The sequence below is a fragment of the Pelodiscus sinensis genome, chromosome 1 (assembly GCF_052426305.1).
Source record: "Pelodiscus sinensis isolate ZL-2025 chromosome 1, ASM5242630v1, whole genome shotgun sequence".
Lineage (NCBI taxonomy): Eukaryota > Metazoa > Chordata > Testudines > Trionychidae > Pelodiscus > Pelodiscus sinensis.
The window spans coordinates 312,311,649-312,327,016 of NC_143052.1; the positions used below are offsets into that span (position 1 = coordinate 312,311,649).

At 42.4% G+C, this 15,368-nt stretch overlaps 1 long non-coding RNA gene across 1 annotated transcript; it reads right to left on the reverse strand.

Annotated features, from left to right (window-relative positions):
- Window positions 1-6,791: 6,791 nt before the first annotated feature.
- Window positions 6,792-13,230, reverse strand: LOC149525836 (uncharacterized). Its single transcript, XR_016348544.1, has 2 exons — window positions 12,990-13,230; window positions 6,792-6,989 (listed from the first exon to the last, which is right to left on the reverse strand). It is a non-coding gene; the product is annotated as an uncharacterized LOC149525836 (long non-coding RNA).
- Window positions 13,231-15,368: the final 2,138 nt, after the last annotated feature.

Sequence of the window (15,368 nt, forward strand, 5' to 3'; positions counted from 1 at the left end):
AGATTAGTTTCTGATTCTGAAAGAAAATCTAAACGGTTTACTTTTAAAAAAACAAAGTTTTTAATTCTCCAATTACATTAGTTTTAATTAAAGCACATGATTTCAGTCTTGTGGAATATCACTTTAAACTAAATAAAACTAGAACAGTCACACAACCTTTGCAAATATATATTTCTACTTTGTATCAAAGTAACTACTTATCCTTTATTTAAACACTGTGTATGGAAATTAACTAATCTGTTCTGAGATGATGTAGCTAGTCTACAATCTAGTAATGTTAAATCCCTCATTTATTACTTCAACATAATAGGTGTGAAAGTGAACACACTAGTTCAAGAACAAGTACAAACAAACCCATACCATTCTGAATCTTTTATGTAAATGCAGTTTTCACATTTTGCGAGTTGCCTTGTAGAAGTCTATTCATCTTTAACTGGGCCATTGTGAAATAACTGAGTTTAAGAGCTTGCCCCAGTGGCAGTCAGAAGCCAAAAACTTTTATGTTAATAGGAACGGGTTCTGTTCCTCAATCTCCCAATTTTCCTTATTTCAGAGGGCTTTTTCCCTTATGTATAGTTGGCTACAGTAGTCATTTTTCAGTACTTGTGCAGTTCCATAGGCGTGCATGGTGCTTTCAACAAAATGTGATGGATGTGCCAGATGTGCATTATAAAGTGATATCTTTTTTGTATTGAAACCTATGATGGGGGTTTGAGGAATTAAAGTGCTATGTCTGTGATAAAAGATCTTTAAACAGACTATTACCTTAAGCAGTTGTTTTTTTATAACATAGCCACCACTTAGAAATTACTTTCTTCAGTGCAAGGTACATAAAACTAACCTAAAATATTACTAGTAATATCAATGGCTACTCTCCAAGTTACTGTTGTCACAGATTTGTCAGGGCCGTGTTGCTTTTTCTTCTTTTGGTGGGGTAGGAAGAGAAATGGAAATGAGTGAATTAATGATATTTTGTTTTGGTTAAATATTTATTATCTTAAGTTAGCATAGCCAGTGCTGTAGTGCCAAACAGACAGATGTCTGTTTCCTGTAGTGCCTGGTACTGCTCTTTGTGCAATGTGGGCCTAGGGCCATTTGCCAGCATGACCCCATAGTCTGTCAGCTCTGGTGGTAGGGTTGCTTTCCTCCTCAATCACAGAAAGAAAAGGGGAGCAGGAGGCCAGAGGTTCATAGGGTAAATTCATCAATGCTATGTGAACTAGGCTGAGATCAACCAGGCTACATGGATAGATATTTACATACACGGCCCTTCCAGAAAAAATGGTTAGTTACCTCATAACTGTTGTTCAAATGCTTGCTCGTCTCCATTCCAGTTAGGGGTGTGCACACTGCATGCATGGATTCCAGAGCTTTTTCCCTTAGCAGTACCTGTCAGGCTAGTCTGGGAGCCCCCTGGAGTGGTGCTGGTGTATCAGTGCGTATACAGGCAGTCCCCAGGTTACGTACAAGATAGGGACTGTAGGTTTGTTCTTAAGTTGAATCTGTATGTAAGTCGGAACTGGGGTCCAGATTCAGACACTGCTGAAACTGACCGCCAGTTCTGACTTACATACAGAATCAACTTAAGAACCCCAGGCTTCCCCAAATCAGCTGCTGCTGAAACTGATCAGCAGCTGATTCCAGGAAGCCCAGGGCAGAGCAACTCTGCCTCAGGCTTCCTGTAGTCAGTGCTGGTCAGTTTCAGCAGCGTGTGACTTGGGGACGCCTGGGGCAGAGCAACTGGGGTGCTGCTGGGTTGGTCCAGTAGTGCCCAGAGCGGCGCTGCAGGACCAATCGGCAGCGCCCCAGCTCCTCTGCCCCAGGGTCCAAAACAAAAGCCTGGTCTGCTGGGGGGGGGGGGGTCACACTAGCTATGCCCCCCCCCATTAGACCAGGGACACGGGGAGCAGAGCTGCAGGGGCAGTGGGGTGCCGCGTCTCTGAGGCTTTGCTCTGGCAAAGTCTCAGAGGCGCGGGACCCACCGTGGCTGCCGCTTCAGTCCCGGTGTCCCTGGTCTGCTGGAGACAGTCTCCAGCAGACCAGGGGCACCGGAGCAGCTTACGAACGGGGCTCTCTCGCCCCGGAGCTCGCAGGTAGCAATCTGCCACCTCGACCTCCAGGGTGAGAGAGCCCCGTTCGTAAGTGCGGATCCGACGTAAGTCAGGGACTGCCTGTATACCCAGTGCTGGCTGTCCAAACCCCCACATCCTGCTTGTTGGAGTCTTCTGAAGGGGAGGTGGATGGGATTTGGGGATAAGGAAATAGTGTGTGTGTGTGTGGGGGGGGGGGGGGAGGGGGAACCTTTCCCCTTGAACTCCCTTGGGACAGGTTTGACTACTCCCAGGAGCAGAAGTGAGGTTAGCTCTTGCTCTAGTAGTTGCTCAAGAAAGGGGTCCCTGAAGCAGAACAGGGGTTGGAGGTGGGAAGGGTGGATGGGAAAGAAAAGGGATAGCATATCTGCTGTCCACCAGGCTGAATACCCAATGATCTGGGATAGCTGGCACCCAAAGGGCAGGGTTATCTTAGAGCTTGGGATGCAGTCCTTTAGTGGATGGAAAATGAGGTGTTGGGCTGCTGGTGAAGGGATGGGACAGATTCCCTGTTGGAATCAGACCTAGATCCTCTCTGTTCCTGCCATCATTATTATTGCTATTGCAACTCCTCCTCCTGGCTCAGTCAGGCCTGAAAGATTGTTGGAAATGGCTCTAGGCAGGTTTAGGAGCCTTCATTGGGGGGCCAGGCTATGGATTCCCTGAGATTTTAACGTAGCCCTGCAATCCTTGAGGCTATGGAGCCACACATCAGTCTATTCAGAGAACAGATCAGTACCTTTGAGAGGGAGGTCCTGCAGGGAATGAATGGAGTCTACATCTGACTCCAGCAAGCTGGTGGTGCTGATGATGGTGCCGGGAACGATGAGAACCTGTCTCGCCGTTGCTGCCGGCTTCCTGCTATGGGTCGGCGTGGTGACACCATTGGCGTGGGTCCTGTGTCGCCGTTGCTGCCGGCTTCCCACTATGGGTCGGCGCTGGTGGTACCATTGGCATGGGTATGGGCCCTGCACTGGCAGCTCCAAGGGGTAGGGTGATGTTATCACCAGGGCCTACGGTACCATAAGGGATGGTGCTGAAGAAGAGGTTGGTATCTGGGACCCCACGTGGGTAGGTGTCGGTAGCGGCACCAGTACAAATGCTGTTGTTGTGCCTGTGCTAGACTCAGTTGGTATTGGTACGGGAATAGGCACCTGAGCTGGCTCCAGTGCTGAAGGAGGTGCCAGGTGTTCTTCATATGCTGTCATGACTAGTCCCAGTGACTTAAGTAAGCTCTATGAGCTCATGTGCTGCACTGAACATCTCTGCAGTGGACAGCTTCTGGACCTCTTCGATAACTACATCTGGTGCCAGGCGCTCTCTGTGCGTTGAGCTCAATTGGAGCTGGTGTGGTGCAGGAGCCTTTTGGTGTGCTGTTGTAGCCGCATGCCCATCTCCGTGGCACACTTTACAGCCATGCTTTGTATGTTGATCTCCCTTATGTTGTCTTTTCCTGCTTGGTGCTGGAGACTATGATCAGTACCTTGATGTTGAAGGCTTTGCTGGTGCTGTATACCTCAGTGCTAAGGAAGGCCGTCTCATAAAGGTCAATTTGCTGCGCATGCCCAGTGCCATCTTTGGTGCTGCTGGTTGAAGAGCAGAATCCATTAAGATGAGCTTTGGGCAGGAATCTTAATCCCACTTTGTTCTTGGTTTGAAGCTCTTGCAGATCCGACAGTTGTGTGTGATGGCCCTCTCCTAAGACCTTCAGGCAGGGAGTTATGGGGAGCCCCGCAGGGCATGGGTTTAGAGCACTTTACAAACAGCTTAAAACCATGTGGTCTGGGCATCCCCTCCCCAGAAGGGGAGTGATAAGGGAAAACTCCTTGGATAAGTCAACTTTTGAACTACTTACACTACTTAACTAATCTACTTAATCTAGTCTGGCCAGTTTTTCCAGAAAATCAGCCACTTTGCTGGAAAAACTTGCCAGCTGTCTACATTGGCCGCTTGAGTTTCTGCAAAAGCACTGACTTCCCACTGTAAGAAATCAGTGCTTCTTGCAGAAATACTATGCTACTCCAGTTCAGGCAAAAGTCCTTTTGTGCAAAAGGGCCAGTGTAGACAGCTCAGATTTGTTTTCCGCAAAAATGGTGAGCGGGGCTTTTTTGCGGAAAAGCGTGTCTAGATTGGCACGGATGCTTTTCCACAAAAAGTGCTTTTGCGGAAAAGCGTCCGTGCCAATCTAGACGCACTTTTCCGCAAATGCTTTAATGGAAAACTTTTCTGTTAAAAGCATTTCCAGAAATTCATGCCAGTCTAGATGTAGCCAAACTGTATTTACAAGCTAAGGGATAGATTAACTGCATAATCAAGCGCTCCTGCTACCATCATGGGTGGTAAGAAGGAACCGAGGGGGTGGAGGGCTGGCAAGAGTATATATGCACCAATATACCAATGCCACTGCAGGGGGCTCCTTGGCTGGCCCAACAGATACTGCTAAGGGATAAAGCTCCAGAATCCATGCATGCAGCATGCGCATACCTAACTGGAATGGACATGAGCAAGCACTCGAAGACAAATCAAGCAGTCAAAGAGGGAGTGAAAACTTAATGCCCCTCCATAGGAGGCTGTAAAGTACTGATAGCTGGTAGGTGAACTTTGATGGACCTGAGAAAGTTCTGAACCCTTCAAAGACCAGAAACAGGCTAACAACAACAGGCTGGCCACAGTTCCAAGATCCACAACTTTCTGTTGGGCCTTAGAAGTGTCTACTACACTTAGTGTCAATGCTGACTAAAGGCCTTTACTGATGTTTGTCACCAAGAAGAAACGGGACACAAGATAATTCTTACATCCTGGGACTCTTGGTATAGTCCTGTGCAAGGAGGGAGAACTAATTATGCTAGCTGTGAAAACAAAATACAAACTTACAATATTTTCAATATAGATGTACAATATTGAGCTTATACTGGACCATATTCTGTTACTGCTGCATCCTCTGAGTTGGAACTGAGGGGTTAATCCATGCCCTATTTTATGCCCTTAACCAGCAGACACTACTTGCTAAAAATCTGTCACAGTAGGGCTATGTCTGCACTCGGCTTCTTGCATAAGTAATATGCAAATGAGGCTAAGCATGGAATATTGCTGAGCCTCATTTGCATACCTAATGAGCCACAATTTTTTTCAGAAGAGGCTCTTGCGCAAGAAGGAGTGGTCTACACTGCCCCTTCTTGCGCAATGCCATTACACCTATTACTTTTCAGGAAGAACAGCATTGTGCAAGAGTGTTTTCTTGCGCAAGAAGGGCAGTGCAGACACTCCTTGTGCACGAGCCTCTTCTGAAAAAAATGGTGGCTCATTAGGTATGCAAATTAGGCTCAGCAATATTCCATGCTTATCCTCATTTGCATATTACTCACGCAAAAAGCTGTGTGTAGACATAGCCTAGTTGAACGTAGCACAGAGTCCAGCAAGAATTAAAGTATTTCTGCCTTTGGGAAAGAGACTATTACCTTGAAGAAAAGCAAAAAAGTGTGATCTTACAAACTGTTAATCTAACATCAAAGCTGGGCAAAATAATGGAAAACAGACATGGAAATAAATTGTAAGGAAGACAGAACTAATTAAAGCCATTCAACATGGTTGATGGGAAAAGATCACATCACACAATTCATTTTGTTATGGGTGAGATCTACACTTAAAGATCAGCTGTTTTTGCAAGAGTGGGGATCTTGCAGTCTTTGAACTGGTTTTCCTTTCTATTATGTGTTCTGATCCCTGCCTTGATTTAATTACATCTAAATGTTATAGATAAAACATCTAAGACTGTGAAAAGCAAGTCAGGTGTCCTCCTGTATATAGTCACCATACAAATGTATAAGCAAGAACTTTTGGTCCTGCCTAGAGTGAGAGCTGTGATTTTCTGGTTGCTGCACAACTCACACAAGCGCTCATCAAGATCATGCAAGTATAAATAGCAGTAGATCTTCCCCACACACCTCCACCCCATTCCTGCACTCATCCTCCCTGGGACCCGCAGCCCACTCCTGTACCCTCCCTTCCACCCAGATCCCACACTCTCACCACCAGCTCAGGTCTCCTCTCCCCAGCCCACTCTTGTACTCTCCCTTCCACCCAAGCCCTGCACCATTACCCCAGTAAGCCCCTCCCACACAAAAGCCCTAATTTTTGGCCCCACCCCAGATCTTAGGGACCCCAGAAGAATTAATCCAGTCCTGAAGATCAGTCCCAAGCCTTGGCATCTTCTCTCCTCCTCCCGCTGTGGTGCTGGAGCTTGAAGGGAGTGACAGAAGTGTCTTTTTTCTTCTCAATTGGAGGCCACATCGGTGAGGGCTTTGTTTTTCTCCTCACTTGAGGGGCAGATCAATGAGAGAGAGAGAGAGAGAGAGAGAGAGTGTGTGTGTGTGTGTGTGTTCTTCTCGTAATTTTTCTGTGGGTCAGTGGCCTCCTACCGCATTACATGCCACCTAAGTGTGACATCAGTTCCACAGCAATGATCTTACCAATGCAGAACCTAGTTGCACATACTCTCCTCTGACTTGGACAAACACTGAAAATGCAGTTTAGTCATATAATAGAAGTTTTGAATCTGAGTATGGTGTTTTTGTTTAACCTGTCCTGAATTTTAGCATCTACAAACTTTAAAATCCTATTATCAATACTATGAACACAGGTTCTAACAAAACTTTCCTTGCTTACAGCTTCCTATATCATAAATAAAAAATTATGTCACTGTTGATTTGGCACCATTTTATTTGAAAATAGCTGGCTTTTTTCCCGCCCCCGAAGAGTATTTTTTGGAAGAAGTTGAAAGTGACAGACACACTTCAGCTGTCTCCTTTAGACCAGGGAAACATCAGCATGTTTGCTGCACAATACTCGGCACAGTATTTCTCAGGGTGAAGATGGACAACTTTGCTGTCTTTTTCCAACCTGCAAAACAAACACATTTTATGAATAAACCTTTCAAGGAGAATGGCCACTATTTGGTTGCTCTCTGGTTTTATAAAACAACTTATAATTTCCTCACTTCACCATTACTGCAGTTCTATTTTAATATGCAGCAGCTATTCAGAAGCAAAATAGAATAGGACTTTAGCATGATCATTTTTGCTTCGAGAATTGAGAAGCAGATGTCAATCACTTTATTTTGAAAATAACTATTTTCTCTACAAAGTCTTCCTTTAATTCATACTTTGGCAGGGGAAGGAAATGTCAAAATATTTCATTCCACCTTGAAAAATTAAATTAGGATGTCCTTAGATTTGAGTATTGTCCCTGAGTAGTTTTCAGACCAAGGGCCTTAAAGATGCTGAGGAAAAAACTCCAAACAGTATAGCAAAGCACAAGGGTTAATTTCAGAGATTACAGCAACAGAAGAATCTCGATTTTCCGACCTTCGCTTATCCAACATTCTGTTTTATCTGACATGCAATCTGCCATGAAGAATAAGAATGCAGCACGTACAATAGCCAATCACAATCAGTGCAGCGCACCCACACCGCACATATGAGTGCAGTCATGCTTTTGTTTGATGACACCAGTACTGTATTCTTATAAAGTACTGTAGATTGAAATTTCTTTAGCAGCATGGCAAGTGAAAAGAGAAAGAAAGTAGTTGTTTCAATGGAAAAAATCTTGAAGCCTTACAAAGACTACATAAAGGTGAAACTATGCAAAAAGTGGCGACAGAATATGGTGTGGGACATGTTACTATTGGCGATGAAGAGAAAAAGAAATGAAATTGAAAAATGGTGCTCTGATAGGGCTTCAAATGAAGGTCTGAAAAAAAGACTATGAAAAAAATGTGAGTATGAAAAGGCGAGTGAAGCTTTATTTTTGTGGTTCACATAGCAAAGACAAAACAGCATGCCAATAACAACCTATTCTACAAGAAAAAGCGCTGGCATTTCACAAAGAATTTAATGAAGGAGAAGCCAACTTCACAGCTAGTACAGGCTGGCTAGTTCGGTGGAAAAAACGTTATGGAGTAAGGCAGTGTTGTGGTTGGAAAACCGGAAGACCATTGTATTTTGAGGAGTTAGTGAATCTTCCCAGTTCTCATGTCCGCAAACTAGAAAACAGGCTTTGGCCTGCTGTTAGCAAGGAAAATTCCCAGCTACCTAGCTTGTTAGAGAGATAGGCTGTGCCCAGCATGGTTGAGTTCACTGCACAGTTGAGAGAAGCTCTGAGGTAAACAAGCCTGTGTGTTGGAATCTTCTCACACCGGCAGGTGTTTGGTTTTGGGGTTTTTTTTTTTTTCTTCTGCATGTAGTTAGTTGCCGCTTCTAGAATTTTGTGTACAGGCTATATATATCGTTTACTGCTGCCAATGCCTTTTGGACTTCCTGAAGGACCTGGAACTGTACAGAGGTGCCTTTCGGACCTGACCCAGGAGTCCATCCTTTGCTGAGTCAGAGTCCCCAGCAAGCCAAAGGGATGTTGTAAGCCTTCTCTTGCCTTTTCTTTTTATATCACCTGTAATATCTAATAAACCTTGCATTTATTCACATTAAGCAATTTGTATCTTCTTGGTTACCCTCCGAACCTGAGAGCAGAGTCTGGTTGGCCCAGCCTCTGAAGTAAGACAGGCAGCTCAACACCTACAGAGAAAAATTATCAGCAGTTTCAGATCAGTTATTAATTTAGAGAACATTTTCTGTCTCTTGTAAATAATGAAGGGTTATCACATGAACAAATATACAATGTGACAAAATGGGCCTGAATTATAAAATGCTTCCATCAAAAACTCTGGCTTCCTGTGCAGAAACTTCAGTTCCTGACCATAAAAGAAGAAAAGAAAGAGTGACCATTCTTGCCTGCAGTAACATCTCAGGTAACCAGAAATTCAAATTTGCTTTAACAGGAAAATCCAAAAATCCATGTGCTTTCAAAAATATAGCTCCTACAACACTACCACTTTGGTATAGCAACCAAAAGAGTACATGGATGAGCTCTAAAATTTTTCGAAGTTGGTTTTATAATGAATTCATTCCTTCAGTAGAAAGATTCTTGAATTCTAAAAACCTAGAAAGGAAAGCTATTTTGGTTATTGATAATGCGCCATCACATCCTAACACAGATGAACTGAAGAATGGGGACATAAGAGTGATTTTTTTTTTTTTTTTTTACAACCAAATGTCACCTCGTGCCAACCTATGGATGAGGGTGTTACTGAAGCTTAAAAAAATGGACATTGGCTTCATAAATTACTTATAGATGCTATTGATTATGGAAATAGCATGCTAGATAAATTGAAAAAATAAACCTAAAAGACATTGTTTATTGGGTTGCACGAGCTTGGGCAGAAATTGAAAAGAAAACACTAACAAGATCATAAAAAAAGCAACTTACGGACGACAAAAACAGAATAAATTAAGATGACTAACGAAGAAACAAGTCAAGAAAGTTGTGAAAATCTTTTAATCTTATTGAAACAGATACCAGGCTGTGAAGATGTAAGCAATGACGACGTATAAGAATGGATGGAAAAAGATAAGCAACAAGAGCTGACTGATAAAGATTTAATTGACCTTATGAATCATGGAGATGATGATGATGATGATGATGATATGGAAGACGATAGTATGGAACTAGAGAAAGTGGATAGATTGAGTCACAGTGAGGGAGTGAAGGCTCTCGACGTAGCACTAATTTACACTGAGCAACAGAGAGAAGCAACAGCTATACATTTACTGCTGTTCAGACGTTGGCGAGATTCTGCCACAAAGAAAACTAAGGACGCCCAAAACCAACTCCTGATCACTCATTTCTTTAAAAACTAAACTTTTTTATATTCACAAGTGTTGAAAATTCTATTTTTGTTTGTTGAAATATTCTATTTTATTTTTCATTAGAATTAGTAATAAATTGAGTTTATATATATTTGTACCATGTTTTCAATTAGTATTCCGTATCATCCGACATTTCCACTATCTGACCATCCTCCGGTTCCATTTAGGTCAGATAATCGAGACTCTACTGTACTGCACACAAAATTAATGCAAAGACAACTAGAAGGGTTATGGGTCTCCTATCTAACTGCATGAACAAAGACAGCCAAATCATAAAAGGCACTTAGTACGGCCAGACTCAATCATCAGTCTCAGAGGGACCAGGACTTTAGCAGATATAGAAGCTAATTCCCTTCTCATCACCGCATGGTCCTTCGACTTCAGTTTTGAGATACACTAGCATAGCACGCCCATTCTATCCCTAGGTCAAGTACAGTTTTGCCTCAACAGCTCCAGTAGGAAGTCAGAGAAGGGTGTTTTCCCTTCCATACAGATTATTTAGGTTAATCTTTCTATCTTCCCAATGGGAATCAGTGCTCAGTCTAGAAGATACCATCAGAGATGCTTAGCTTTGCAGTTCTCAAACTATGGATTTGTGTCTCCATAGATATATGCTTGTTAACAGTAAAACTGGCTGGTACCAGGCTCAAACCTTAACTGCTGAATAAGCGAAGTTGGCTATGACATGGGCATCGAGTAATCATCCCTACATAATGACAGCTATAATAAACTTCAGAGCTAAGGGTGAACCATTCAAGAAATATGTGTTTGCTGACGAAGTTTTAGAAAAAGTCACACTAGTAAACTGGTGGAAGTCACTTAAGCACTTGGGATTCAGAGACTGTTGAAATGATAATTTCACTCTTAGCAGCAGTAGTTTCTTTTACCGGTGTAGAGAAAATATTTTCTTCCTTTGGACTAATTCATTTCAAATTGAGAAATCATTTGGGACCCGAAGAAGCAGAAAAAAGCTTGTTTCTCTTTTTCAGATTATGAACACGAAAATTAAGGTGAAGACGACCGAGTTAGCAGTAAAAGCCAATATTTTCAGTTTCTCATGTTGACCTGATAGACATGGTCGATTTAATTTTAATATTTTATTTAAGTATTTTAGTTAAAAACAATTTCAACAAAAACAAACCTGATTCTAAAAATCCTGAATATTTAAGTTAAAAATGCATATGCTTGTTTTGTTAAAATATTATGTTTGCTGTTGAAGAAAACAATCCAGAATACATAATGTTGTTCTCTCTCTCTCTCATCATATAAAGAAAAAAAGTTTTTCCTGCTTAATGACAAAATGACCTCATCACATCAGCAGCATCAAAAAGCTCTTGTTTGTTCACACTGCCCAACAGACAGCTTGGCCCCACATGGGTGGCCTCCTGTTCCTGCTCCCTGCCCACATCTTTCTTATGCTGTTGGCTTTCCTCACACAGATTCCCTGCCCAAAGACTGGCAAAGCTACCTGGCAACCTGGCCTGGGCAGATTCCACCTCCCAAGGGTCCTACCTACTCAGCTCAGGCAGGTTAGGGAAGGATGGGGGTATAGGAAAGGAGGAAGGAAGTAGGGGAAGGGATAGGCAGTGTGGGGCGGGATGGGCAGGAGTTAGGGAAGGATGGTTAGGTGTAAGAATGGAGATGGAGGTAGACATGGAAGAAGGGGATGAACAGTGTGGGGTGAGGAGGAGGGGTTAGGGAGGATGGTGGGTGTAGGAATGGAGGATGGAGGTAGGTGGGCTATCGGCCATGGAACTCCAAGATAAGGACTAGTAGCCCAGATTACCCTTCCAGGCTCTCTTCCTACGTGACCCAAATCTGGTTCTTAGCAGGGCATAGGCGTGTAAAGCTGGGGACTGCCCCATGATTCCATGTCTCTCCATTGTGCCCTGTCTGCACAGAGCATGTCCCAGTCCCACAGCAGAGCTTGGCTGTCTGCTGGAAGGGCACATCTGGAGCACTGCAGTCCTGGAAAATGGGCAGTAACTGGGCACAGAGAGAAGTGAATTCTCTCCCTACCTGGCCACTCGCATGTAACTCAACCCCTGCCCCTTGCTAGCAAGCCAGGTACCCATAAGCACCTAGAATCAAGGGGATTCATTTGGAGCTGGGCCCTGCTTTACTGATACTGTTCATTTTTTGTTTACATGTGAGGCTCATAAGCCCACAGAGCATATCCTCTTCCTGGCAGGTCACTTCTCTGTAGCCCGATGCTAGCTACCAGGAGAGGCTCCAAACTCTGCAGCCCCGTGCTAGCTACCAGGAGAGGCTCCAAACTCTGCACACAACTTATTTTACTGGTGGGTGGGGCAGGAGCAGGATGGGTAAGGGAAGGACTGGATGGCAATTGAAGGATGCGATGGTCCGAGAGCATTCGGATAGAGGGGGCCTATTCAGGGATGTGGTGGGGCAGGAGCGGAGAAGGGTGAGAGTGACTTGGGGCCATGGACAGTGCAGCTGGGCTCAGTGAAAGTTTAACAGGCTCTCTGTCTGTGAAAGTAACCAGTGAGAGGAGGGTTGGCGAGCAGGGTGCTCAGCCCTCTAGTTTTAAATAAAACAATTTAAATGTCTGTCTGGTTATGTTCTCCTCCTAATACAGCAGGGCAAGAAAATCCTCCAAATATTAATGACTAACCTGTTAAATTGGAGATGAACTATCTGCTTCAATTATCTTTGGTAAATGTAATAAACAATCATTCATTTTCTGATTAGCTATAAAACTAATTTGAAAAGTTTTCAAAATAAATCACTGTTTAAAAATATATAATGTGTATCTTCTAAAAACAAAACCTACATCTCTGAGTTATGAAGAACATGTATTAAGGTTGTAACAACCAACAAAAATGCACTTATGTAAAAAACCATGATTAAATCGGATCTTCCTGACTACAGATTTAAATCAAACCCATCCTACCTATCCCTCACCCTAGAATTTTTCTTTTGTCCCTTTTTTCTTCTTGACATCTCCCTTCAGCTTTCTCTTCCTTTACAAACCTCATTCCAACAGAAACAGCTGTTAAAAATGGAAACAACCTGTTAGAGATCCATTCCCTGCCGATTCAATTTCCCCATTTTACTGTTTCTTTCCTTTTGTACACAGCTTTAATATACTGGTTTTAAAGTCCTTAATCAGTCTCACCTTTTAAACTTATGTATTCCGATGCACCCCATACTGATCTTACACTGGGCTATTATGAATTCTCTTCTCCTTATCTACTTACTGATGATGGCAAAACTACTAGGAGGTTCTTCTGACTCCACAATGACAGCTAGAGTATAAAAGTAGAGGGCAATAATTATCTAACTGAACTCTTTCAGATTGATCATTTCAACCTTTGCAAATCTTGCTTAATATTAAGTAACAAATACCAAACAATAACAATTACCTCATCTCCATAATGTATTTTTTTTGTAAAAACCTGTAGTATTCCGTTCGTTTTTTATGGGAGATGCAACAACAGATAAAATGCCAAACATTTCTTCAAACCTATATATGAATCTGCAGCCAAAATGTAATATTTTAGTATTGGTTATAAAAATATACATATGACACAATGATTTGATGTATACTGATTTGCTTGTAAGTTCTGTATGCTTCTATTTCACCTTGCTTCCCGTGATTAGACAATGTCTGCACTGCAAACTAAGTTGAGTCTTTTAGTAACTATGTAATCCTTTATCTGAAGAACTCTGTACATTATTTGGTGTGATGGTATGTCTACACTGCAGAGTTTTTCCAGAAAAACAGCCGCGTTCCCAGAAAAACTACACTTATGTCTACACTGCTATTGCATTCTTTCAACAGAAAGTCGAAAGAACAAAGTTTTTTTCCCCCCGACAGCAATAAATCTCTTTCTATGAGGAAGAAGCCTTTTTCCAAAAAAGCTTTTTCGGAAAAAGGCATGTGTGGACATGGAAGAGAATTTTTTTTTTTTTTTTAAAAACAGAGGCCTCCAGGAAAATGCAGTTGCCCTGGTGGCCACTCTGTCCACAGTAATCACTAGGGCTCAACAAACCGCTGATTCTACTCGCCCATGGTGAGTAGATTTCAGCCGGTCGCTCCATGCACCCCATTCACGGGCGCTGCGCACATGCGCAGTCACAATCTGGCGAATGCACAGTGTGGGGCTGGCGAGTAGCTCTCGCCGCGGTTTGTCAAGGCCTGGCAATCACAATTGAAAAACACATGGTTTTTAAGTTACGCTTTTACTGTGTAGACGCTCTCTTTTGAAAAAAGTTTTTCTGGAAGAGCTCATCTGGGAAAGCTTCTTCCGAAAGAAGATTGCAGTCTAGACGTAGCCTGAAAGAAGAATGTGTAAGAAAGTCATCAGGGAGGTCCAGATGGTCAAGAAGACTTGAGACACTTGGAGATGATGAGAGAACATGCAGGGTGCCCGAGACTGGATGAAGGCTAAAGAAATTAGCAGAATAGCTCAGCCCTGGAAACAGCAGACACTCCTGAAGGTTAGACCACAAACAAAATATAAGAAGCTTAACAATAACCATCAAAGAATAACTGAAAAACCTGAGATTAACATCTTTTAAGGAAGATTGCAGCATGACACTGCAATACATACACACCCTAATGGGAACTTTCTTGTATAAGAAGGGAAGCTCTTGCCATCTTAGAGGAACCCTGACTCCTCACTCACCATCTCTAGGATGTGTGTGTGTCTGTATGTATGTGTAGGCTTGTCTTTATGAAGCATGTGGTAACTGCTTTTCTACTGCATTCTCAATAAACATGACATATTGCCTTTTCCCCTGAAAAAGATCCTGTGTGCTTCTTATAACAAATCAAACATTTGTTTGCTGAGTGTCTTCATAGATTAGACACACTTTTTATGAAAATTTTGCCCAGTATAATCTATTTAGGCCTTGTTTATATCACAAGTTGCAACAGTTTACCTGAAAATCTGTTTTTTTAAATCAATATAGATAAAGCAGTGCAAACCTGTATGATCTATACCTGCCTTGTACTGATTTAGTTTAATGAACCGATGAGATGTCCACGTAGGAGTTTAAATCAATTTTAAAAGCATACCTTTAGTTAAATTGGCACAACTTGTAATATAAACAAAGCCTCCCTTTTAGACCAAGTGGGAGAACTTGGTGTCATAACATGTATTTATCCATTGCGCTTTCCACAACACTAGCCTTTCATATGCGCTGTACATGTATCAGATTAACATACTGTTACTCAAGCCCTCTCCTCACAGAGGAAGCAGAGGGAAACACAAATTCTACAACTCTCAAGTTTAATAAAATGTTTGATAGAAATGGTAAAAGGATATAGTAATTATAACCTAAAGATAAGATACAAGGGTACTGGTGGGCGCATATGAACAAATTCCTTTATCAAATTATAAATGTGAATACAAAAAAAACATGTGTCTCAATCATCAGGAATTACTAAATAAAAAAGCTATATGTGCAAATACATACCTGAAAGTTTAAAAAATTGCTTCATGACCTTGACCGTCTGTACTCCTAAGAAAGAGCAGCACTTGTTTTTAAA